Here is a 25,961-nt window from a genome sequence, read left to right on the forward strand (position 1 = left end):
ATGGGAGTGGAGACGAGATCTGAATTTGTCGTGGGCCTAGGGGCTCCCCCAGCCCAAGACACGAGAAACACAAGCAGGAAGAAAAAAAAAATCCATGGAACTAGTGTGAGAATCACATTTTACCTGTTAAATAGTTGTCAGTTGTCAAGGGGCGAGAGCCAGAGAGGAATAAAATGGGAAGGGTTATTGTATCAACTTTTTAGGTGCCTGCTTTTAAGCGTGACTAGGGAAAATAATTTTTTTAAATGCACCCTGCCAAGGTAAGATAGGATGTTGGAGAGACATAACCTTTGGGCATAGATAGTGAAGTATTGCCAATCTTAAAATGAGAGATTTAAAATCCACAAAATCAAGAATACATTTTATTAAACATCTTCTAACTCTCCTTAATATCCTGTCTTAATATTTATCTGAAAAACTGTTTTGGAATTGGGAAATGAAGAGGCAGATGGTTCAGACTTATTTTAATTTGGAGATAAAGATAATCTCCTGATTTAAAATGAAATTGGAACGAACAGTAATCATAAATTAGCCCTCTAATGTAATATTTCTATGGAATCTTGGTATTTTAAATACTATTTACCTTTCAGCATAACTGGATTTGGGAAGGGACAATTGAATACCATATGGAATTGCACATGTATGAAATATGTAGCGAGTCCACATTGGTTAACTCTTTTAATCAGTTAGAAATGGTCAACGGCCTATTTAATAAAATCAAGGCTTTTAGCACTGTGCCTGTGGTAGATGCTAAAAAGATATAATCTCACATATTTCCTTCACATTATTTTAAGATGAGATAAATAAAAAGATTTCACTTATAGGTGAAATAAATGGAGCAAAGAGTGGTTACATGGCACACCATATTTGTAAATCATGGAAGAAAAAGAATTTAAATATCCAGCTTTCTCCCAGTACAAAAAACATTTCCTCAGTTTCTTCATTAGTTGTATATAGTTGCCTCTATTCTCCATTAATTGCATATTAGAAAAGGATAAGATAGCGATGTTATAAAAAAACACACACCCTGATCTTTATTAATAACTCATAATTGACAGAAATATTTGCTTTGCTGTCTAAAGGAAAATGTTTATGTTCTTTTGTGATGAAACAAAATAGTAATAAAAAAACTAGGATGATCAAGAAAAGAGAATATTGGGAAACTATAGAAAGAAATACATTAAAGGAAAATTTCTACATCAATTAACTTTTTTTTTTTTTTTAGATCTATGTGTGTATAGCTCTAACAAGAGTTATTTGTGTAGCCAGACCAGAAGCAATGTATCGGTAAGTCTTACTCTTAAACTCTTACTGGGTAGCCAAGCATTAATGCATTAATATTAAAGATCAAATTCCTGTGGTGCTTTCCAGGTAATAATCTTTTGAATTATCATTTATTTCATTAGTTAATAACACATCACTAAAAAGAATTATCTTGTTCAACTCTTAAAGCTTCATTCTGTAATGTAAAACTGGTGATTTAGAATTTGTTTCATCTTTCAGATCTCTCCTCATATACTTCAGAATTCTACTGATTGATTTCATCAATCAGATATAAGTAAAATGCTCAAGGATAAAAAGACATATCTAACTCATGAGTACACAAGAATCGTGTCTGATATGAGGCATAACCTGTTAATAATAATGCTCTATGTTACATTTGAATGTATAGAGGAGAGAAAAAACCTTTTTCCTCTACCACCTTAAGTTCTATGGCTGCATTTTGCAAATTAGACGGACAAAAGATTAACAAGAGAGAAAAAAAAGCAAAAAACAGAGTTTACGTACAAATGCAACACACACACAAAGGAGAACTCAGTGATGAAAAACTCCAAAGTGTGGTTAAAATTTGAAGCTTATATGCCATCTTAAGCATCTTAACAAAGGCTGATAAATTTGTGGAGAAGTGACAAAACAAAGGAAAAGGAGTCTGGGCTTCTAGGAGCTATAAATGGTGGGAAGATAAATATATGGGTGAAACAAAGAGAAGAGACGCATTATTTTAGTATTTTAGTTTGTGCAGACTCATTTGATGCCAAGTTTCTGTCGCCAAGGTAAGGGTTGTTTTCCTCCTCCTGATATGGGCAAAGGGAGGAAGAGCACCTTCCCAAAGGGAAATTTATGTTATAGGGGAAGATCAAAGAGCTTTTTCTACATTTTGCTGCTCCTTAATTGCCTTCAGCTCAAAATAATTGTGATGCCAAAGTGGCACATTTTAGGTTAGTAGTGTATTCTGAGCCCCTTCAAACCCAATTTCTCATACCTTTTAAGAGGAGTGAGTGGAGAAAGGTGAAGGACATAACAGTTAAATTATGTGACATTGAAAGGAATATGGTGTCAGTGAATTCTTCTAAATGATTGTACGTTGCCAGAAGAATTCAATTTATTCTTATGATCTAAATCATAATAGTCTATATGTTCTCTTCTCGGTGCCATAGAACAAAGCAAAGAAAGAATGATAAGGATTATGATGAATTAGATATGCAGATACTGATAAATTGGATACTGGAAAAATTTTAGAACAAAATAGATGTATTGATCTTCCAAACTTTTCTTGGAGATATGCAATAACTAATAGGAACAGGAAAACATCAAGTTATAGATATAATTGAGTGTGACAAAATACTTAAAATGTGAGATTTAAATAGTTGCACATTTTATCAGTCACTAATTATGCTGTAGTAGTAAACAACCCTTAAATCTCTGTAGTTTACTTCCCATTCACATGACATATATTTTTGGATCAGCTGTGGCTCTGACCCACAATTATTTTTCATTTCAGGATTTAGACAAGAGGAGATCTCCTATATAGGACACACTCTTCTGACAGAGGGAAAGAGATTGACGGAGCCATAAGCCGGCTATTTAGGTTTCTGCTCAGAAGCAGCATATGTCACTTCCCTTCATATTTCACTTCTCAAAGCAAGTGATATGATCAATACTGACACTAATGAAACAGGAAAGTAAAATCTTCTTAAGAACATAATTTTGAACAATAATGCAATCGGTCACATAAAGACAAAATTATTACTCATCACAAGTTAAAATTTATTTCCTTCTAATTTTCATATAGTTAGTAAAGTCTATCATTTCTCCCTACAAATATATTCTAGGAGCCTCTTGTTTACACTGTCACCATCCTTGTTCAGCAAACTTTCATTGCTTTCTTCAACCACGAAAGCAGCTTCCTAGCTGCTTTCTCCTTTTCATTCCTTGACTCCATCTCTGCTATACTCTCTATACTCAAGGGTCACCTCCTTGAAATATGATATAATCATGCTAGTGTTTAAAACTCTATAATCATTTTCTTTCACTCATAACAAGACTAAAATTCATCCCCATTAATGAACAATGTCCTGTATGATCTCTTTCCTGCTTCTTTCTCTATATTCTCCTCCTGTGCTTTCTCCCTGTCTCTAGACTCTCAATATACACCAACATTTTCCCTCTTGACTCTTCAAATGACTCATTCCTTTCTTTTATTTTGTTGTCAGTTTAAATGTCATCTGATCCAAAAAGTATTCCTCAATAGCTTTATCTAAAGTTGAACCCCTTCACAGTTGCCTCCTTCCCTGTTATTTTCTATTTTAACCACTGTTTATTTCTTTTATAGCATCAATCACAACTTATAATTATCTCATTCATTTGATTATTTTCTTGTTTTGTTTTCTCTCCCCTAGGAAGTTTCCATATTAGTGAAGATCATCTCTTTCTTGCTTAATCATTCTATCTAAGCCTTAAGAACTGTTTCTAGACTATACCATATTAGTTATTATAGAAATATCTGATAGTTTAATTAATACTGTAACAAATTCTATGCAATTAGCACTAATATAAAGGAAATATATTTTCTTAGAATACCATGGGATACAAAAGAGAATTAGTAAATGACAGATCATCGAAGTTAAGATCTTCCAAAAAAAAAGAAGAAGTGTATAGGTAATGTCGATCTTCCACAATTACACTTGGAGAGAAGATCAGCTAATGCTATAAAGATCTACTCAGAAACCTCTAGAATGGACTCCAGTTATAAGGAAGGAACAGAGAGTTACTAGCATTATATTCAGTCCCATTACATTTGACCCAACCACCCTGAACTTGTGAAGTGATGAATCATGACCCTGAGGGTAAGCAGACAATTAATTAATAACCCAAAAATGCAACTCAACCTGCAATAAATGTAAAAGGATCCTAGCTTCACAGAAAATTTATGTGTGCTTTAATAGCTCAAAAGATCCAGAAATCAGTTTATGTGGGTCTGGTTGAAATTTGAAGATGATTTATTCAGACCCCATCTATTTGCCTTCCTCTTTGGATGATAGAAGCAAGCAGAATGGGACAAAAAGTATAGAAAAAGTAAAAGATACAATAATATATGTCTCTATATTTACCAGTATCTATGTGGAAGTGAGACAGGTGTCTGCATTCTTTGTGTAGTCGTGGCTCTTGGCCATCCCAGCACACACATGGTCTCTTTATTGCTGTACTCTCTCATCTGTATCCTTCTCCTCTTATAACCAATAACCATTACATTTTTTACCCCAGAGGACAAGTATGCAGAAAGGAGAGTGTTCTTCTTAATTTCAGGTCTCAACAATCGTGCTCCCATTAGTTACTCTATATATACCTCTTTGTCAATAAAACAAACCAGGTGATCATAGTAAAATAATAATAATAATTCTTTTGTAACATGTATTTTTAAATTTCTTATTCTTTTCTTATCTCAATACCACTGTGAGATAAATAGCATGTGCATAACTCATTCACTAATTTATTTACAGACTCCCTAATATGTGTCAAACACTGTTCTGAGGACAACACATGTCAACCAGACATGGTTTTCTCATCCTCAAGGAGTTAATGTTCTAGTAGGGGAGGTTGGCCTTTGTTTCTCCACAAACTCCCCTGAGAGGAGGCATTTGTTTTTTTGGTGTTTACAATATAAAATCAGATGAAAAAGAGGAGGCATAAGACGAATGCTTCCTTAAATGCAACAATGATCAAAGACTGAGCGACAGGTGCACAAATAACTGGGATACACAAATAACAGTAACAGGCGGTGGTACTACAGAGGTATAGATAAGGAGTTACGGATTTTTGGAGAAAAAGATAAATATTGCAACTTGAGGTAATGGGGAGGTTTGTGGTAGAATACAGAAGAATGATGTGGGAAAGAGAATAGCGAAAGCTTGATAGGTAAGATAGCATTTTACCAGGCCTTGAAAGACGCGTGGTAAAGCACTGACACAATACTGTTGTGCCCCAAATTGTCATGATACTTTGGTCTAGAATCAAGGTATAAGTATAGAATTAGGCCTTTTGCCATTACTCCCAGAGACCCACTTAGAAATACGAGGTTTGACAATTATTGTGTTTCCCCCCAAATAAGTCCGGGTCTTATATTAAGGTTTGCTCCAAAAGATGCATTAGGGCTTGTGTTCAGGGGATGTCATCCTGGAAAATCATGCTAGGGCTTATTTTCCGGTTAGGTCTTATTTTCGGGGAAACATGGTAAGTTCACGAACTTATTGAAATGATGTTGCTAACCTTTTTTGATATCAGAGGGATTATTCATTATGAATTTGTACCAAATGGACAAATGGTTCACTAAGTTTACTATTTGGAAGTGCTGAAAAGGCTGCATGGAAAAGTTAGATGACCTGAACTTTTTGTCAACAATTCATGGTTCTTGCATCACGACAATGCACCAGCTCACACGGCACTGTCTGTGAGGGAGTTTTTAGCCAGTAAGCAAATAACTGTGTTGGAACACCCTCCCTACTCACCTGATCTGGCCTCCAATGACTTTTTTCTTTACCCAAAGATAAAGGAAATATTGAAAGGAAGACATTTTGATGACATTCAGGACATCAAGTGTACTATAACAACTCTGATGGCCATTACAGAAAGAGTCCCAAACTTGCTTTGAAGGGTGAACTAGGTGCTGGGGTCAGTGCATAGCTTCCCAAGGGGAATACTTAGAAGGTGACTGGGGGGACAGAGCCAGGAGAGCAGTTTCCAAGCTCTCAACCTCATGTGGAAATGTGCTGGCTCGGGTAGTAGATGGCCATCAGCTGTGACCAGTAGGCCATCAGCTGTAACCAGTGAGCCATTACACACTAATATAACTGTCATGGCTATGCTAAGGGGTTGGTTGGTTGGCAGAGAAGCGGACGGCAGATTGTGGCTCCTGCGTCCTCTGTCTCCAACCCAGCCACCAAAAAGAATATAGTGGTATGACGCCCCTATCTATGGCTCCGTTGGTGTTCCTTTTTGGCCTCACCAGATCCTAAGTTCTTGTGCTGGGAGCGGGAGCTGAGAACCTGCATGACAGTGACCTTAGTGATATTCAGCAATGAGGTTTGTAGCACTTTTTCCAGGATGAGTTCGCAAACTTAATTGTCAGACCTCATATGTCTTTTCCATCCCCACAACTTTAGTTTCTGCTGAATTAGAAGTCCTTATTTCCCAAGACAGGAACAATTTCACCACTGGACGTATTTACTGAAATTGTCCAGTGTGAAAGTGTTCCTGTCTTGGGAAATAAGGACATTGAAGTTGCGACAGTCCCATGATCATTTGATGTATTATATGTCAGTAGTCTAGTGGACAAAGCAAACACCCTGCCGGTGAGGGAAAAATTAATTCTGATTATCAAGAACAGCTAGACATACTGCTACATAATCAAAATAGAAACTTAGAGAGTTATTAAAACATCTCTGGGAGCTTTTATCCCTGATAAGAGTAAAAGGAAAATTGCATCTTCCACAGCTTGACAAGAGCAAAACAGCCAAATGTTTGGACTCCTCAGGAAGAAAGGTCTTAATCAACCCACCTGGAATATAAAGACTTAATAGAGCATTTCTCAGCAGCCAGGCTTGATAAGAAAAAGGCAACCAAAGTCTTAGACTCCGCAGGGAGGAAGACCTCCATCATCTGACAGGACAAATACCTAGACTAGCTACTGGGCTGGACAAAGAAAGGTAAGGACAATCTAGAATGGGTGGTAGAGAACGGAGCTAATGAAGGTTATTTATGGCCTCAGGGAAGGCTGCAGCAGTAACCCTAATTACTGAGTCTTGTTAAGAGAATGTGGTTGGTTACCACCTTGAAGAATAATTGAGTTACAAGTAGATCTGAGTGGTGTAAGTGTAGGTTAGAACAGAAGCTTTTGCTGGCCTGAAACATCTCTCACCTCACCCCTACTTTCAGCTGCAGTCATGGTAGACCCTTCCATGCATGCTGATAGCACCCCTCCTCCAGCATGAGCTGCACATTGTGCTGTATTTCTGCCTCATAATTGTCACCAAAGATGCAGAAGCTCACTCAGTTCATATGTAGTCAGTCATTGCCTGGTGGTGCAGGAGTGTTAATGCTGGAGGGGTTGGGATCCGATGCATAAATATTCTAGCTGTCCTCTGTATGGATACTGGAGGCATTCTGTTTATTTATCAGACAACTTGGTGGCTGAGTTGAGCTCCTGTTGCCTGCAGCTGTGACCTCAAGAATATGCCCTTTATTGGCTTTTCCTATCGCATGTCATGTTTTCCCTATTCTCTCCAGCTTTCTGGAATGGACTTCCAAATAAAATACCTGTACCAAAATTAGCATCTCAGGTTCTATCTATGGGAGACTCAAACTAAGACAATTATGATGTAACTTTGGAAAACAAGTATCATTGTATATATAACAGATTGCACATAACAACTAACTCAAGTGTTTAGGTAGCCAAATAGTACAAAGAATAGCAAAGTGCAATTATTCAGCTGCAGTAAAAAGAGTTTTACATTACATAAGTTGGATAGCCAAGAAGAATTTTAGTGTTGGGAAAAAGGTCCATCTGTCATTTGTGTTAAGATGCTTATTATTAGACATCCTACATTGCTGTGCTTTATGTACCAAATTAAAATGGATAGAGCAGAACTGTATGAGTCACTTATCTCCAGTTTGTTTGTTTTTTTAAATTAGTTTCAGGTGTACAAAACAACGGAGACATTTAAACCCCTCATAAGGTGATAACCCACCCCAAGCTACTACCCCTCTGACATCTTATGTAGCTGTTACAATACCATCAACTGTCTTCCCTATGTTGTATTCCACATCCCGTGACTACATGTACCTATATATTTAGTTACAGTTGACATTTAATATTATTCTACTTCAGCTCTTCAAGTGTATAGCACATTGGCCAGGCATCTACACAGTCTATGACGTGATCCCCCTGTTAAGTCCAGTGCCCATCTGGCACCTTACATGATCTCTACAACATTGTTGGTTATATTCCCCATACTGTATTAACTATCTATTTATATCTCTTAGTGCCTTCACCTTTTTCACCCTGACCCCAACCCCGTTCCCATCTATCACCCTGATAGATCTAGTACCTATTTGGCATGATATCTAGCTATTACAAAATTGTTTACTATATTCCTTATGCTATAACCTACATCCCCATGACTACAGTATAACAACCAATTTGTACTTCTTAATCCCTTCCCCTTTCACCTGTCTTTAACCACCCTCCCATCTTAAAGAAGTCCCTCTAAGAGTCCGTGTAATACTGGCGATGAACTCCTTCAGCTTTTTCTTGTCTGGGAAGCTCCTTATTTGTCCTTCAATTCTAAATGACAGCCTTGCTGGGTAGAGCAATCTTGGTTGTATGTTGTTGCTTTTCATCACTAGGAGTATTTCCTGCCACTCCCTTTTGCCTGCAAAGTTTCTGTTGATAAATCAGCTGACAGTTTTATGGAAGCTCCCTTGCAGGTAACTAACTTCTTTTCTCTTGCTGCTTTTAAGATTCTCTCTTTGTATTTAACTTTGGAATTTTAATTATGATGTGTCTTGGTGTGGGCCTCTTTGGGTTTATCTTATTTGGGACTTTGTACTTCTTGGGCTTGTATGTCCATTTTCTTCACCAGGTTAGGGTTCAAATAGGTTTTCAATTCCTTACTCTCTCCTCCTTCTGCTACCCCTGTAATGCAAATGTTGGTATGCTTCATATTGTCCCAGAGGCCCCTTAAACTCTCCTCAGGTTTTGGATTCTTTTTTCTTTTTGCTGTTCTGGTTGGGTGTTTTCTGTTACCTTATCATCTACATCACTGGTTGGATCCTCGGCTTCATCTAATCTACTATTGATTCCCTGTAATATATTCTTTGTTTCCATTATTGTACCCTTTATTTCTGACTAGTTCTTTTTCATGGTTTCCATCTCCATTTTTATGAGATCATTGAGCATTCTTATAACCAGTGTTTGGAACTCGGCTTCTAATAGATAGCTTATATCTATTTCACTTAGTTCTTTTTCTGGAGCTTTGTTTTGTTCTATCATTTGGGGCATGTTTCTTTGTCTCCCCATTTTGGCTGCCTCCCTGTGTTTGTTTCTATGTATTAGGTAGGACTGCTATGTCTTCTGGTCTTAGTAGAGTGGCCTTATGTAGTAGGTGTACTGTGAGGTTCAGTGCTGCAGTCTTTCTGGTCACCTGAGCCACGTGACCCCAGGTATGTCCCTTGTGTGGGTGGTGTGTGTCTTCCTCTTGTAGTTGAGCCTCAGTTGATAATTGCACATCAGTGTGAGGGACTGACCCTTGGATTCACTGGTTGTAAGGACTGGCCTTGACTACAGTGGGAGAGTTGTTGTGCAGGAACTGATCTTACAGAGCAGGATCTGCCTCAGCAGGATTCTGGTGCCTGCTTAATTCGCCCCATGGGTGTGTCTTACTTGGAGACGGCTAGGTGATGCTCCAGCTTGTTTTGAAACTGGCCACTGGGGGCGCCAGCCCCAGGACAACCTTGGAGGGGATCCACTGTAGATCTACTTCAGCCACAGCCCGTGCCCCACCTGGGGCCACCGAGCAGGAGCCAGAAAGAAATTCGCAGATGGCTGCCATCTGTGCTGTGCTTGGAAGTGCCTTTGAAAGGCCAAGCCATGAACCAAGTCCGGCTGCCACTAGTGCCGGCTTAGGGCTGATCAGCCAGAGGTGCAGGACACGCTCAAGCCAGATACTGCTTGTCTGGTTTCTGTGAACCTTTGAGAGACCCTAGAAAAGTGCAGCTTGAGCCAAGGCAAGCGGCCACTGAAAGCAGCCTAGGTGTTTCTGAAAGTTGGGCGGGGCCGGGTCTCATATTGCCAGGGTGTGGAAAACAAACAGCTAAGAGGCAGAAATAGTGGCCGCCAATGTTCTTTCACAGGGAAGGGGGGAGACTTAACAAAGAAACAATGGCTTCTGCCAGCTCCTCTGTCTGGGAGAAAGCTGCCCCTCCAGCCCTCACTCTGAAGCCAGATAATTCAGTTCCCTACCATTTGTCCCTCCCACCTTTCCAGCTGCTGCCCCTGTGCTGGAGCTCAGTGCAACTGATTTCATTGGTGGGTAAGTCTGTGTGCAGTCTCTTTAAGAGGAGCACCTGTGAGTGCAGCTGCATTCAGTCTCACTCAGTCACAATCTCCGCTGTTTTTCACAACCTAAAATTATGGTGAATTCTCTCCCCAGCACTGGAAACCTGGGCTGGAGTGCGGCTTGTATCTCTCGCTCCTTTAGGGGATAGGGAGACCGTTACAGCTGAAATAGCCCTCCCGATCTTTAATGGTCACACCCGGATGTGGGACCAGCTTGTTCGGCGTCTCTGACCTTCCTACCAGTCTGGAGGTGGCTTCTTCTGCACGTCCTTAGTTGAAAGGCTTCAGTTCACATTGATTTTAGGCGATTCTCAATAAAGGTTGTTTTATAGATTAGTTGTAATTTGATGTGGTTGTGAGAGAAGGTAAAAACAGCATTTACCTACTGCGCCATCTTGGTTGTCCCTCCTCCAGTGTGATTTTTTTTTTTTTTAATACAGCATTTATCGCTTGTTTTCCTATATATATTCATCATAGAAAATTTGGATATTACAAAAATATATAGAAATATTACTTATAAGCCTACCATCCAAGAATTACCATCAGGTAGTGTGAAACAAGTTTAAAGTTGTATGATATATATACCATGTTTCCCCAAAAATAAGACGTAGTTGGACAATCAGCTCTAATATGTCTTTTGGAGCAAAATTTAATATGAGACCCAGTATTATTATATTATATATTATATTATATTATATTATATTATATTATATTATATTATATTATATTATATTATATTATGTTATATTATAGACTGGGTCTTATATTATAGTAAAATAAGCCAGGCTCTTACATTAATTTTTTCTCCAAAAGACGCATTAGAGCTGATTGTCTGGCTAGGTCTTATTTTCAGGGAAACATGATATGTGTATATATAGATATATACATACATATATATATATATAGATAGATATATACATACATATATATATAGCAAAAAAAAGTATACACATTTTAAGAAAGAAAAAAACTATGAAAATTGTAACACTCAATGCATACTGATAACAAAAGATGAATACAAGTCACGTTTGACTTCTGCAATTACAAGAGATGCTCAAAGTGATTACCATCAGCATATTTTTAATACGATTTTTTCCTTTCTTAGAATGTGTATACATTTTTTTTTGGCACCTTCGGTATATATTATGTATATTATATTTATTTTATATATTTGTATCATATATTATATATAATTTTATAATTATATATATATATATATATATATTCTGTAAATATAAATCTATGACTGCATTTATGCTGTGTAAATGGGAAGTAAAAAGTCCACATCTCAGACTGTGAACATGAAGCTCAAATAAACTAGTCCTCTTCTCCTTTACTCCTTGTCTAATGGCTCTTCCAAACCGCCCAACTGTCATAAGATTGATAATAATATTTCAAATAATATTTCATCCTACAAATCTGCTATGGTTTATTGACCTATTCTTAAGCAATCAGGATTTTTTTTTTACTTTATTGTTATTATATGGGCAAATCCACAGTGAGACTAATAGGTGAAAAGTTAGAAACACTTCTTATTTTTAACATTATTTGCAAATTGCTTTTCTGAAAGACTAAGTTAATCACCTTTCTACCCAGCAGCAGTGAGTGAATCCCTCCACCCTCATCAACACTAGGTTTGGTTTTGTTTTTCTGAAACAGTGACGAGCCTGGATCATCAGAAGAGACACATTAAGAAGATATTGCAGTAAAAAATAATTTTAATAGTGCACTACTGGGCCTTGCCAGGTGCCTTATGGTGAGAATGAATCTGAACACCTGATGAAATCTTCACATGGTACTACCTAGACCTGAACTAATCAATGGGGTCTATATCTAAGTCATAATTACCCATCTTTGCATCTATGTTTTTGGTTTCACAACACAGAAATCTGTTTTAAAATGTGACTCTTAGAGGTATTATATTTTAACAAGAACTGAAACTTTAACTTAAAAAAAACAACAGATCATCCTCAATGCTTTTTAGCCTACTGAGTCAAACCCAAGCCCTTCCTCATGAGTAATGCTGTCCTCATTAATTTGTTTTCTGCCAGATGGCTTGCTAGTTTAAAATCCCTGAAGTGATAGGTGTTTTATTATAGACAACCCACTTGGCTGGGAAAAGTAAGACTGCAGCCTTTCACACCTTCACTGAAGTTAATGAGTTCATATCAAGTTTCTGCTTTTAATCTCTTGCTTCTCCAAACCACTCTTCATATGGTATCACAATAATACCCCACCCCCCAAATGTATCTAATATTATGTAACAGATAAGTATTTAAGGTTCAATGTCCTTGGCCTATCATTCAAGTCATCCATCCTTACCTTGGTCGCATTCTTCTGCGTAAACCCTGCACTTTTGCCAAGATGAGTCCGCTCACAGTTCAGTTATGTTAATTTTGATCAGTTTGACTCTTTTGTGTATTTCTGCTTTCAGTTTACCTCCTTTATTTCCTCTTCTAGTGGTTATCTACGCCTCTTCTGAGCGCTTAACTTGTTTTCTGTACCACCAATGGGCAACAATTTATGTGTTGTCTTTTATTGTAGTTAGGTAAATTGACATGTGATTACTGCAGATTACAAATTACAGGAATGCAGGAAACACAGTTTGTGAATTGTGTACATACCTTACTGTACTTAACAAAGAACCTTGCAAAGAGTAGGTGACAAATGAATATTTATTAATTACAAGTCTAGATGTATTTTCCAGGTAATGCTAATAAATATTAAATGACTCATAATAATACCAGTAAATTGCTTACCAAGAAACATTCCACTAAAAATTTTAAAATGTGCTTTCTTACTGTCACTGCCAAGGTACATAACTTAGTTTTCTAATAACAAATCTAATGCTGGCATATGACTAATTTTAAAATTAGAGTTTAAGTAATGCTTAAAATAGCTATGACCTAGATATGGCATTGAAGGAACAACATACTATGAAATTAAAGCATCGTATGAGCTTGTGTACCTCAGTGGTTACAAGTGGAGAAGGTCATGCTTAAGAAAATTATATAATTTCAGTTAAAGGAAATTGTGTTTTCTTTCTTTAGTTTACTATAATGGACAGGTTCATAATTTTTTTCAGACAGTATTTAGAGGGCCTATATATATTTCAAACCATTTTGGGATAAATCTATTCTAATTTATGTATTAATAAAAAGGTTAAACATGTAAGGGTTCTGCCTCTTTTTCCTACATCATTTAAACCTTTATTCAAAAATTGCATAACATGTTAACTCTTCATTCTTAATGAAATATCAAGGTGAAAATATAGGAAACCATTTCTTTCTTTCATGAACTTTGAAATTTCTCCTTGTTTATCAAGAACTTAGAAAATTAAGGTTGTCAAAAATTCATCTAGCAACACATATTTATTGAGCATCTACTATGTACCAGATAGTATTTCAAATGGCAAAATATTTCACATGTAAACAAATAGACAAGATTTCTAACCATATGGAGTATATATTATAATTGGGCAAGACAGACAAAAAAGTAAAACATAATAAATAAGTAAATCGTATTATAATATAACAAGTACTTAAAATAAAAGAAATAGAAATAAGGTTAAGAATTTGGGGGCAGTACAGCTTACAAAATTTCTAATTTTAAGACTTAGTTCATGAGCGCACGTACTAACCCAGTACAAAGGAAAAATAACATACTTATGTTATGTTATACTATGTTACGTTACATTACGTTATATTACTTTATGTTATGCAATCCTGAGAACAGAAATTAGTCAGTGAGGTAAAAAAAATACCTTAATCATTTATACTTTATTTATGAACTATTCATAGAACACTTACTTTGTATTTGATACTGTTGTAAGTGTTTAGAGTAAAGTCGTGATAAAAAGACAAGTTGTCTGCTCTTCTCAATCAATAATCAGGAGAAAAAAATAAAGACTTAAGTAAATAAATAAGCAATAAAAAATCATAGGAATAACAATATTGTACCATGAAAAATATTATTATGTGTATAAGATAGAGAATAATTAAATTGTTACCTAATTTCAGATCGTTAGGGATAGCCCCTTCTAGTGAGTGGGGGGGGCATAGTATCAGATCAAGTCAGAGAGTTAAGCAGGGTCAGATGCCAGAAGCTGGTAAGCAGGGGTATATAATTAATATAGTAAATAATTATAGTTATCTTTTAAAATATGACTTTGACTGCTATGAAAAAATAGACTGTTGGGAATATAGAAGGCAACTATAATTATGAGGCAAGAGATGATGGTGGCTTGACTAAAGTAGAAGTTAGAGGGAGAAGTTATCATATTAGTATTATGTTTTGGAGACAGAACCCATAGGACTTGCTATCATGGTGAGTAACAAATAATGAGAAATCAATTAAGACTCCTTGGTGACTTAAGCCAAAAAATGTTGCCATTTACTATCCACTGGGAAAGACTGAGAGAAGTGAATAGAGGAGTTTGGTATAGAAATTAAGAATTCTGTTTTACATAGAGTAAAATGGTGGTCACCGGGGAATAAGAGGTGGTGGGATAAGACTGATGGTGTGTAGGGAATACTAGACATAGAGATCTAATGCACAGTATAATGAATATAGATATCATATTGTACTATAATTATGTAACGTGACAAATATTGCTACAATGGCAATCATAATATGCTATATATACATAAATGTGTCAAAGTAATACACTGTACATTTTAAATTTACAAAATGTTATATATCTTTTTTTTCAATTAAAAAAAATTTGTTTTAGCTGAGTTCAGTTTGTTAAGCTAGTAGATACCCATTTCAATAGGTCAGGTAGTGAGTTAACCTGGCTTCTGGGAAGAAATTAGAGAATGGAATGCCATACTGAAATCAGTTTTCTAAACTAACTAACTAAATTGACTTCAAATTTAAGTTAGAGGTTTTGTTAGAAATTATATTACTCTGATTATATACTTCTATAACTGCACAATATGTGGGAAAATGTGAGCAAGAGGCATTTCCGGGGAGAAGATAATCAAAGGCTATCTTTTAAATTGAAACCACATGGTGGAACTGAAGAAAGCGGTTTTACAATCTGCAATTATCCTTATCGCACTTATTGCCTCAGAATATAAATGAGTTATTTGTCTAAATTCAATCATATTTTATAGAGTCATTAACAGTTAAATGAAAATTTTTAATTTAAACAATCTTTAAAATTTTTTTGCAGGAAAAAAAAGGATCTTAATTGAGGAAATGTAATCAGTATTATCAAGACCAATGGAGAACTAAAATACTTTGCAGCTAAAACCTCTTTGACCCTATCTTATAATGGTTAAATCTATTTGCTTTTCTTTTCGTTTTTCCTTTGAAAGAAAGTATTACATTCTAAACTCATCAAAGCGAAATTGTGTTCATATATGTGTTCATTATTCAGGATATAAGAATTACTAATACTGTTAGGATTATTTTTCCTAATTAATCACATTAAGTTTTATATTCACCAGATGTACCACATTTCTTTTTTTAATACACTCTCTAACCACAGACCAAACTAGTTTGGGAACATGTCATCATCATACTACTCCTTTCAGTTCACTTCTGTTTGATTGACTCCACAAAAAACAAACAAACAAACAAACAGAAAAACAAATCTCATTGCTGCTAATTTTCAAAAAATTAATGGCTGTATACTCTATCAATGTCATAAAGAAAAAACAAACAAACTGTGGAATATATTTAGAAATATAGCTACCCTAATTTTGGTAAGTGATATCATTAGCTTGTAATTGTGAAAATTACATCTTTTATATGTGTTATGATTTACAAAGATCTCCTTTTAACTCCCAAACATTCTATAAACTGTAAAACTTGGGGAGGCGCAGATATAAATAGATTTGGATGAAATACGGTGTTTGATATGTTTAATTCCTTTAAACTTACTTTCACCAAAGGCTTAGTTATACTAATTAATTAATGGCTATGAAAAAAGATCTGAATCATGATAAAGTGCTAACACTGCAGCACTCACCTTGAGTATAGAGCTAATGGAGCATTTTAGATTCCTTTTGTGACAACATGGATGGATCTTGAGATTATTATGCTAAGCAAAATAAGTCAGACAGAAAAAGTCGAACCATATAACTTTGCTGATATGTGGGATATAAAACTGAAAGCAACAAAGGAACAAGATAAACAAAGAACCAAAAACTCATAGACACAGACAATAGTTTAGTGGTAACCAGAGAGTAAGGGGAAAGAAGGGATGGTAGAAGAGGGTAAAGGTGGTCAAATATATGGTGATGGAAGGAGATCTGTCTCTGGGTGGTGAACACACAATGTGATATATAGATGATGTATTATAGAATTATATACTTGAAACCTATGTAATTTTACTAACCATTGGCACCCCAATAAATTTTAATTAAAAGAAAATTCCTTTTAATCTCTGCAGCAAACACTTGCTCTAGCATTGTCTAGCTGGACCATTCACTTCTACCCCTCTTTCTATTCTGTGACTTTATATTTTTCAACATTACACATTCTATATTCTACTACTTTGAACCCATTGTGACACCCTTTGAAGAATCAGGACAATGCAAATTTAATATGTATATGAATGAGTCCTATTTAGTATAGGGATAGTCATTTTTCTGTGAATTTTTTATTTTGGCTATTCTTTTTGTGTACTTTCTCCCCACAGAAGATATAAATTTTAATGCAAGTCAGTAGTATAGGTACAGAAAATTTTAGGTTTTTCTTTTTTTTTTTTTTTAGATATCCTATTTGATTTTTAAAAATGTTATCTGAGTAGCCTTAAAAGTCTTATCACAGATGTCAAGATATGAGATACTAGTGAGATATGGTATGTGGGATATGCAAGAGAAATTAATTTTATCCCTATTAAAAAATAAAAATGACTTTTGTAGTTTACTTTTCCTGAGGAAAAAAAATCAGAGACTTAGACATAGCTTGCTATTTATATATCATCTTTTTTCTTTTCATAAAGAATACAAAATAACATAAATTTCTATTAAATAACTGGCTTAAGTCAAAATACAATTTTCTATTTCTAAAGGTAGATTTAAATTAAATAAAGATTGTAGGTTGATTTTAATTTATATTATTTCAACAGAAATATTAAAATTGGCAATGTTAATAATTAATCTACTAAACCCTTTCCCAAATTAATATGACTAAAAATATAATGTTGGGCCAAACTTTTTACAAGACTTTGTAAAAACAGTTTTTAAAATCAGGTTCAAATATAAACCTAGAAATTATACAATTAACATATATATAACATATATATATATATATATATGCCAAAAAATGTATACAAGTGGACACTTTGGTCAATGTTGCTCAACCAATAGTTCACCATAATCAGAAGTGTCTGGATGCTGATGGTAACCACTTTGAGCACCTCTTGTAATTGCAGAAGTCAAACATGACTTGTATTCATCTTTTGTTATCAGTATATATTATTACAATTTTAATACAGCTTACAATTTTAATAGTGTTCCTTTCTTAAAATGTATATATGGTGCATATATATGTATATATATATATATATATATATATATATATATATACACACACAAATATATGTGTGTGTGTTAAAATATCTTCTATAACAACACACACATACAAATATAGAAAGCACTATTTTTGAAACCAAAAAAAATTAATTTACCTCTCTATTAAGAAACCCGATCATGTTTTTTGCTGCATAGACAAGTATACAAAGATCTCATTTTCAACTGAAATGAGATAATTTTTATCCTAACACTTGATTGTTGTTAAGAATACTGTTTTTCCCTGAAAATAAGACCTAGCTGGACAATCAGCCCTAATGCGTCTTCTGGAGCAAAAATTAATACAAGACCTGGTCTTATTTTGCTACAATATAAGACCAGGTTTTATAATAATATAATATAATATATGTAATTATAATATAATATAATACAATTAATATAATATATATAATTATAATATAATATAATTAATATAATGTGATATAAAATATAATATCAGGTCTTATATTAATTTTTGTTCCAAAAGATGCATTAGAGCTGATTGTACAGCTAGGTCTTATTTTCGGGGAAACACGGTAAACTTGCTCACACTTCTAAGGGTTATACACTGCAGCAAATTGTCCAGTGTTTTCCTGTGAATGGCAAGTTACTCGCCTTTCACAGAAATTGAGAACTTGTCTTGGGACGGATTGGTACATTTCATCTTAAATGCACGAACAGTCTACAGTTGACAAAGTTTTTCCTGTTTTCTCCAAGCTCTCAGGCTGAGAATATTCAAAGGAAGGGTCATCACCCTGGTATGCACTTATAATGAAATGGAGTCGTTGGGAAGATACATTATTTTACAAGAGGTGAACTGTTCCTTAAAGCCAATCATTAAAAGGGCCCTATCACTACAGATGCCAACCTAGTTCCTCCAAGACAAATCTTTTGTTTAAAAACTTTAAATATATCTTGTCCTTGCCTATTTCAGTTCAGTTTTAACTGTGGTTCCTCTGGTTTTCAATAAGACTTGAGATCTACCAATATCTTTCCTAACTCTCAGGACCATGTGGCAGTGTAAACATTTCAAGATTTCCTTTTGAAACATCATTTTTCAAATATTCTGTTTTATTTTAAATCTAAGACTCTCATCACTTGAAGTCAAAACATTTCCTGAAGAGCCTATGGGGACTTGTTCAACTGGTTCATGTGATACATATATACATATATATATATATATATATATATATGCTAAGCAGATAGGTTTCTGTAACCATTTTTCATCTTCAAAACACTCAGCAACATCTACAATTTACCTTTCAACTTAAATACCATGTTAAGAATTCCTCTACTAAACTCCCAGCTTTTTGTATGCAGCAGGAGAGTAATTAGCTTTTTTCCAGGTTTTTCCAAGATTTTTAAACCATTCACAAGTGAATTGTCATTGTTTAATAAGATTAGTCATTTTTGTAGCATCATCCAGAATTTTTTAGAAATTTCATTTCTAAAATTTTTTGGCAGTAGCACCTGTCTGTGAAGGAAGCAATGTGTTATGACATTATTTTACAAGAGGTGAACTGTTCCTTGAAGCCAATCATTAAAAGGGCCCTATCACTACAGATGCCAAACTAGTTCCTCCAAGACAAATCTTTTGTTTAAAAACTTTAAATATATCTTGCCCTTGCTTGCTTCATGCAGTTCTTTGCAGCAGAAAAGTTTTCTTGAGTTTCAACATCATTTACAAATCCTACAAATGCTATAGCATGACATTTATTGGTGAAATCTGTTGACTCATCAACCTGGAGAGAGAAGCTGTTGTTTTTCAGTTTATTATATCCAACCTTTTCAGCATGATGTGACACACCATCAATACATTAATTTATTTACTGTTTAAAAGTGGAACCTTTTCGTTTTATCATACTGCATCTTAGCATTTTACTCACAAAAATTTTACATGCTGGCAGTATTAGTTTTATTTTTCTGAGCAATAAGTTTTGCTGCTGCTAAGTAAATTGCTTCCTAGGCCTTTCAAAACTAGGCTTTATTCTAGTTGTTTTGGAATTCCAATACTTGTTTAAAACACTCTGCACCATTATTTGTCAAATGGCTGTGAGTTTGGTGGAGCCATTCGTGTATTTGAAAGTTGTATTCCACAGACAATGAACAATGGAATGGGAACACTTGTATTATCAACCCAGTAAAATGCATTCCTAAGTAAAAACAGGTGATTTTGTGTCCCCAATTCTGTTACTGCAGTGAAATGACACATAAGATTTTAATTCTTCATCATTATCTTCATCAGAAATTCTCCAGAGGCATAAGCCTAGAATCCTCCTCTTCTATCTCACACCTTATCTTCAAAATTTGCCTCATTGAAGCTCAGATATGTTTGTAGTGTGTGTGTCATATGAAATATGTAGCTAATTAAATGTAAAACAAAAGGGCATAACAACAACCAAAAAAACTACAAAAAACAAACAAACAAACAAAAAAACGAAAACGAAAACAACCCCACCAAATCTTCAAAATGCAATTTACTTTTAACTTACACCATTTACATTTTATAATATTTGAGTCAACAATAAAGAAATAGAGAAAGGATGGGTAGGGAGAACAGCTGAATCATGGCACTTAAGAATTCCTTCTTTACAATAAAGAATTCTGTCGGGCCTCTACTCCCACAAAGCCCCTCTCAGTTGCATGCACCTTGGCTAAAATCAAATATATCAGTGTCCTGTGGGTCTTGCTACATTGATACACGAGTAATGGAGGAAGACAGGCATTTCATAAAGAAGCCCCAAGTATTCCACATTATTTAAAGGGAGACTACTCTAGAAGTCGATGGAAATTTATTATACAAGCAAATACCTCTTAGTTTCCATTGCTTCAATAAGATGGACTTGGAATGTACAAAATTCCCTATAATTTTGCTCCTTCGTCTCAATAGGATGTGTAAATATATCAAAGGGAGTAAATTTTTCCCTTTATTATAAACTCAGATTTTGTAAAACATCCCACCTGCTGCTGCATTAGAGAATTCCACCCCATCCATTTGCTCTTTGTAAATAAGAAGACATCTTCTTTTGAACTGTGGTCTGCAATCTAAAGAAATGAATGCTTTGAAGTAGCATAAAGAGGAACAGTAATAAGTGAAGAAGTGTCACAGAAAATTAAACAGAATAACTATGATGATACAATACCTGGAATCACGTCTTTCTACTACAGTTGTGTGTTAGTTTTCAGATTCTGCATTTTCTCATCCTGAAAAGGATGTGGGGAAAATATCATTTGAAATGTGCCTTGCACGTAAGTATGCAGCCTGTTTATCTAGGACAGTCATATCGTGGCTCAACCCTCCTGCAATACCTCAGAATCCACGAATAAATATTCAGCATCTGTTATACTCCCCCACACTTTATTGTTGATTGGAAGCCAAAACAATCATGCCTTCCTCTCTTCACACAACAGAAGGTATACTTTTGGCACTCAAATGTTAAATAATGCCATTATAAAGAATGTTATGTATGAAAAGTAATTAAAAAATAAACTCATATGGCACTTAAAGAGATTTTTTAAAGGTTGTGCTTTGGTAAAAACAAAGAACTGCTGATCACATTTGAAACTCTCCTAGGTTTATTAACCAAAAAAGCAGGAGCTTCAAAGTTAAACTTCATGTTCTAAACTTACTTTTTGACCACCAATTCAACTCAGATTCGCCCTTTAAAAACACTGAATTATTTATATTCATTGACATGAATAAAGGCTGGAATGTCACCTCAGACATCCTTTTCTAGCTCTAAAATCTAACTTTTAAAATTAAGAATTTAGTACTTGAACTCGGATGATATTCTGACAAGTTCGTTTATAGTGGCTATACAGAGGTCAAGCAATGATAAATGTAATATCCTGTGTGTTTTTATATTAATTTGTTAATTGGTGAATGGAACCTCCATTTTAAGTCATAGGCTTTTAATAAAATTTGCACCAGTAATTGTCATAATATACACGTAAACTCAAGTATTAGAATGTTGATAAAGGAGAAGTTTCAAGCTTATAGGATAGCAATGAAGAAAAACTCCGTTGTTAGGTATACTGGATTTGAATCACAGCTCCATCTCTTGCATGCTGGACAAGTTACTTATAGTTCTCTCATCCTCAATTCGCTCTTTGTAAAAGAGTGTGACTAAGTCCCTCTCGTTGGGTGGTTTGTGGATTAAAGCACATATGTATCTAAGGCAGGGAGTATATTTCCTTGCATGTAGTGTGCAACCTTTGGAAGCCGCTTTTATCTGCTACTCCAGATCACAGAGCTCTGTAAAGTAGAGCCAGTCGCCCAGCAACTGTTGTATTCTCATTGTACAATGCTGCCTGGCACACAGTGGATATGCCCCTGGTGTGTTTTTCAACAAACTTTTTCTATTCTCTCGTTCCATCGACATGATATACACTAAAAATAAAAGTACTTGCTACTACTATGCTTTCTTCATCTTTTTCTCCTCCGATGGAGAAACATAGCGGCATATTAGAAAGGCAAATGCTTATTTTTCTAATAAGGGGCATTCTAGAGAGTGTAGCCCAGCAGTTGGTCTCTAGCAGCTTCTGGATTCACTTTCTTGAAGAATTGAGCATAAGAAATAATATTCTCACAACTCTGTGCTGATAAGGACAAGAAGAAATCACATTTCTCCCACCTGTACAGCTCTAATAATTGTTCTTTTAAATGTTTCCTTGATTGTGAGTCTTAGATATAAAGTGTAACACTTGGTTACAATCCTGCAACGTATACTTAGCAGCAGCAGTCCACACTACCTCTGACATCTAGAAGTTCAATGTCAGTCTAAATGGTAACAAATGACAAAAGTTAATTGTTAGCCAAGATCCCCTTTCCTCTTGTGTACCCTAATAAGCATCTACACTTTATAGATAAAAGTCTTTTTTTTTCTTTTTCTTTTTTTGGAGGGCAGGGTTCCTGGGCATTTATTTCTTAAACTTTCATGGCCAGTGCTCAGGACTGGAGCTACGGTGGAGGCTATTAGGACTTTGATCTAATCACTACTGTTAGTAAAGATGGAGGAGCATTTCTCTCCCCACCCACTTCTGGGTTCTGTAATGTTCAGGTCTGTATTCACGGGTGCCTAGCAGAGCATACGTGCATATGGAAATCTGCCCCACACTCCACTAACCAAGATATATGCTCTGCTCTAGGCTGTGCCAGCTTGGCTAGAAGACACCCTGTTGCAATTTCATAAAGGCGCCTCCTGGGCTAATGATGTGCCCGGATTCTCTCTCTGGGACCCCGGCACTGGAATAAGGCCATCTTTCAATGGATTGGCATTAAAATCACAAACCATTGTTTTTGTCTAATCTTTCTTTGTAACTCATAATGAAAACTTTTCCTCCCCCAGCTCCTAGTTTGTCTCAGTGCCCTAATTTTAGAGGCAGAATCTTTCTTATTTGAGGGAAATTATTTGATTAAACGCTTTCTGACACAAATTCCTAGTGCAAATGTGCTTCAAAGTAACACAATTTCGTAATTTTTATTGGAATTGACATTAAAGATATTAAATATGTCTTCTCAGTTTCCTTCTCAGTTGCCTTTTCTCTTCTCCACAGTAAGTTACACACAAAAATAGAGAAGGAAAAGATTTCGGACATAAAGTTTTTAGGTTAATTCAGAATTCTTGATTCCACAAATGTTTTATAAAATTATTATGTACATTTTTTTCTCATTTCAAAAATTAACAGGGGTGATACCTCTATCTCTATCTCTATCTCTATCTCTATCTCTATCTCTATCTCTCTCTATCTCTATCTCTATCTCTATCTCTATCTCTAACTCTATCTCTTTCTATCTATCTCTGTTGTTTTGCTTTTCTCAGTTAAGTTCCTTAACACTATAATTCTGGACTCCCCGAGAAAAGTGCTTTTCATTATAAAAAAAATTGTACGGAATAAACTATTGTGCAAACCAAGAATTTGGCTCCATGCAGATTCTCGGTTGAAGTTCAGCAGGATAGAAAGACAGCAATTCAAAGTGGGAACCCACAATTGTATGTCCCAGTTTTTAGTATCCTTACCTTATCCTCCAACCAAGATAAGGGCGGCATTTTTTAAGATGGGAAGGCTCCATATAAATGAGAAGCTTACACTGAAAAGAAATTTATACATGTCTTTAAACATTGCACTACATGCATCACAGAATGCTCAACAGATCCATTCACTGAACACTGCTCTCAGCTTGCACATTTGTAGCACTCTTAGAAACATCTTTCATATTCTACAACTTGTGTCATTTGTCATTAGTTTGGAATACAAATAATATTGTATGTACTTATTTTTACTTGATAATTCACCAAATCCTCATCTCTCCTCTAGCGAGAATGCTTCTTTTCCCTCCTAAGGATCCCTTTCCTCAAGATAATTGAGAGTACATTCTTAGAGGCATCCATATTCCATGAGAAAATCCCTAGACTTTGTGCTGGAGAGGGAGGTTTTATTTGTCCCCCTGGGAATGGAGGACTAAAAACCTGCTACTAGAAGCTGGCTGCCTGTGGGATGCTCCTGTGGTTGCTAAGCCTGAGGCTGATATCACTGCTGATTCCCAGAGATTCTACAGAACCCCTCTGCTCATCATTGGCTGGAAGGCATGATCACCATCGGTAAGGTGTAAAGAACGACATTCCTCCCCACTGAGGCTGGGACTCAGAGGGGTGCCCTGAAGCTACATGACTCACCCTGGCTACCTGAATCTAATTGTTCTATGTCACAAGTGGACTAATCTCTGAGTGCCCTAGTTCTTCAGGGACACATCTCTTTCAGTATGATCTATCTCTGCCCACCCCCTCTACCTCACTTACACACACACACAATTTTCCCCATAATTTTCTGTGACTTGTGACCTCAAGTCTACTACGTCTCTCACCCGTGGGAGTCACACTGGCCTTCTCATTTCTCTCCGAGCATACCACACATTCTCCTATGTCTGGGCGTTCCACCCAATGCGTCTCCTGGAAACATGCTTCCACCAGATATCCATCCATAGCCATTTCTACCAAAGATATTCTTTCTTCATCTTTGTTAAGCCTTTATTCAAATACAACTTTTCAGTGAAGCCTACTCAGATCAACCCACTTAGTTTCAGTAGTCTCAATATTCTCCTTTTGCTTTATTAATTTTAAATTTATGCATATTATTTCATTCCATAAGTAATGGTACACATATTGTACAAATAAGGTTTTTACACTGTTTATAAAAATTTTGATAGACTATGTTTTAGAGCAATTTTAGGTTTACAGAATTGAGAAGCTAGTCCAGAGAGTTCCCATGTACTCTGAAGAGTTTCCCCTATTAACATCTCCCTTTAGTTGGGTACATTTGTGACAACTAAAGAGGCAATAGTAGTTATTATTAGCTAAAGCCCATACTTTACACAGATTTCCTTAGTTTTTACCTAGTGTCTTTTTCCTTATCCAGTATCCAATAAATAGTACCACATTACATTTAGTTGTCATGTCACTGAAGACTCCCCTTGGCTTTGACAGTTTCTCAGAATTCCTTATTTTTGATGATCGTAACAGTTCTGAGGCATACTGGTCATATATTTGGTAGAATGCTCTTCTATTGAAATTGGTGTGATGTTTTTCTCCTAATTAAACTAGAATTATTGTCTTTGAAAAGGAAGGCCACAGAGATAAAGTATCATCTTCATCCACTCCTTACAAGGCTATGTACTATTCACATGCTTTATCACTGTTGCCCTTGATCACCTGGCTGAGGTGGTGTTTGTTAGGTTTCTCACCGTAAAGTTACTCTTCTTTTCCTCTTTTCATACTGTACCGTCTGAAAGGAAATTACTATGCACGGTCTTCACTTGTAGAGTAGTGTTGTATGTATTCTCCTGTTGTAGTTGAGCCTTGATTGCTTTTGGCCCATCAGTGCATGGGATTGACTCTCGGGTTGATAGGCTTTGGTAGTTTTTCACCATTCTTAGGACTCAGCTCGAGGTCATCAGCTCACTTGGAGAGTCTTCTCTGATCGTGCTCCAGCAGGGCATGTGCATACACACACCTGGGATTATCTTTCTAATGAAAATGGCCTAAACT

The 25,961-nt window shown here is 35.6% G+C and overlaps 1 long non-coding RNA gene across 1 annotated transcript; it reads left to right on the top strand.

Annotated features, from left to right (window-relative positions):
* The first annotated feature begins 1,225 nt into the window (after positions 1 to 1,225).
* On the top strand, positions 1,226 to 23,352 carry LOC141568595 (uncharacterized). Its single transcript, XR_012491758.2, has 2 exons — positions 1,226 to 1,287; positions 23,065 to 23,352. It is a non-coding gene; the product is annotated as an uncharacterized LOC141568595 (long non-coding RNA).
* The last annotated feature ends 2,609 nt before the right edge of the window (positions 23,353 to 25,961 follow it).

Source organism: Rhinolophus sinicus, chromosome 1 (genome assembly GCF_057876585.1).
Source record: "Rhinolophus sinicus isolate RSI-liver-muscle chromosome 1, RSI-T2T, whole genome shotgun sequence".
Classification (NCBI taxonomy): domain Eukaryota; kingdom Metazoa; phylum Chordata; class Mammalia; order Chiroptera; family Rhinolophidae; genus Rhinolophus; species Rhinolophus sinicus.